This window comes from Triticum dicoccoides, chromosome 4B, assembly GCF_002162155.2.
Source record: "Triticum dicoccoides isolate Atlit2015 ecotype Zavitan chromosome 4B, WEW_v2.0, whole genome shotgun sequence".
NCBI classification, from domain to species: domain Eukaryota; kingdom Viridiplantae; phylum Streptophyta; class Magnoliopsida; order Poales; family Poaceae; genus Triticum; species Triticum dicoccoides.
In genome coordinates this window covers 18,033,528-18,035,549 of record NC_041387.1, presented here as the reverse complement: position 1 = coordinate 18,035,549, position 2,022 = coordinate 18,033,528, and the positions used below count along the sequence as shown (strand labels likewise).

Genomic DNA, 2,022 nt, shown 5'->3' with positions numbered 1-2,022 from the left:
AGAGGTGGAGGCGGTCGTACTCGATGACGAGGTGCTCGAGGTCCTCGTCGTTGGTGACGGAGACGAGCGCGTCGAGGTCCTCGCCGGGGAGCTGGTACTTGACGCAGAGGCAGAGGTCGCCGCGGGCGGCGGCGAGGCGCGCGTAGAAGTCGGGGAAGCGGAGCAGGCGGCGGAGTGCGGGTTGAATCAACGAAACAGGAGGGGCCGTTGTGTCCACCCTCTGGACTGCCACTTGTCGATCAGTGATTCGCTGTGAACCAAAACATCACATAAGTGGTCAAGTTGTAAGAGTCCTCAATTACATTTTGCAACTTTTGAACTAAATCATCAGCCCTGCAAGTTTATGGATTCATGGTGCTATTACCTCTTGGAGAAAATTAGACTACAGGGCTATCTAGTCTGACATTAAAGCTATGGGCGCCGGAGGGGCACTCGGTACTGGTACTTCCGGTGGAGATAGTGGGGCCGCCTGTACGGTCATGGAAGGACGGCGTGAGTGCACCTTAGTGCCCGCTGCGAATTGCTGTCGACGGGACAGTACTGCACCGGACATCTCAACTTGTCGGTTCGTTTCTTTAATCGCTTCTCCACCTTCTCGTGATCCTTTGGGCCCCGCCTGTGCTGGTGCTGCCGAGGACCCCGTACGTGATGTAGACGCTGAGGATTTTAATTCGAGAAACCAGTCAGCTAACAGCTAATCTAATATTTGCAGCATTTATTTAAGGAGCAAGCATAATTAAATTGAACTAACCTCGACTACGTAACTGCAGATAGATTCCAATCCCAATGACTGCAGAAAGGGCCAAGATGACGCCTAACACGATATACAGCCCCCTGGGCGCATTCCTCACCTTATCCGCGATGCGTTGCCAAGACTCACTAAGAGAGGAGGCCACCGAATGAGGCTTTGCAGCAGTGGTCATGCGTGGTGAGGGTGGTGAGAGCGACTGTGCGGTGATGGCGGTGGGGGCGATAGAATTGCTGGTGGGGGCGGGGTCGACCGGTAGACTTCACAGTCTGTCTGATCACTCGGCACAGGCAAGGTACCACCACACCTAGCGTAAAACTGCCAAAGCCTAATTGAGTCAAGTGCGGAGAGCATCACTTCAGGGACTTCAGTCACTGAGCACAGACAACCCCGCTCAACGATTTTAACTACATTCACGCAGCACCCTTTCGGCGGATTCCTATCAACTGTAGCGCATGTGCGCACTAGCGGTCTGGCGAGCAAGAAGGGATTACATGGATCGGCAATGAGATTACCTACAGAAAGTAAAAAATCACGAGAATACATACATCAGTAAAAAGGGTCATTAAAGTAAGCGTTTTTGAGAATTAAAGTTTTAAATTGCTTGATCACTAGCAGTGCACCAGAAGTGACTCATGGAAGAGCAAGACAGAGCGAAAGATCCGTACGTGGCTGCATGCGGCGAGGAGGAGGCGACTGTGGCGGGGATGCTGGGCTGCTGACGATGGTGGGCGGGCGAGCGGGTCCTGCGTCCAAAATCCACAGCAACCAAAGTTAATTACCAGCCGATTCATCCGTACTTCATCAAAAGTAAATAAAACTGGAAAAAGTAGTAGGAGGTGACGACGTGCGCAACCAGAAAAGAAACAGTGCCAATAGGCGATCCATTTGATTTGAGGAAGGCTACGCAAACCGCATGCAAAAAAGCAGCGCTGCCAGAGGATCAACATGGAAATGTTTGGCAACAGGGGCAGAGGCGATGCACCGCAGAGCGAAAAGCTCGGCCAACTCAGGCCTCGGTCGATCGAACAGCAAGAGTTTTTACTTTTGACCGTACTGCACAGAACAAAAACAAGGCAGAAGATACCGCAGAAAGCAAAGCCGCGTTGCGGTTCGAAACAGAGTGTCATCACGAGCGGGATGGAGCAGGAATCGATCTCGACGATGATCGTCTCAAAACAAAACAAGAAGGCGTGGACATGGCTACTGCTACTGGAGGTCGACGGCGAGGATAATCGACGACGATAATCGACGCCGAGGTCGACGGCGGCGAC

The 2,022-nt window shown here is 52.5% G+C and overlaps 1 long non-coding RNA gene across 2 annotated transcripts; it reads right to left on the bottom strand.

The window, feature by feature from the left end:
• Positions 1-10: 10 nt before the first annotated feature.
• Positions 11-1,998, bottom strand: LOC119294645. 2 transcript variants are annotated; one of them, XR_005143501.1, is made up of 4 exons: positions 1,417-1,998; positions 752-1,263; positions 365-657; positions 11-250 (listed from the first exon to the last, which is right to left on the bottom strand). It is a non-coding gene; the product is annotated as an uncharacterized LOC119294645 (long non-coding RNA). The 2 variants fall into 2 exon arrangements; XR_005143500.1 differs by having other exon boundaries at positions 11-657.
• Between the last annotated feature and the right edge of the window lie 24 nt (positions 1,999-2,022).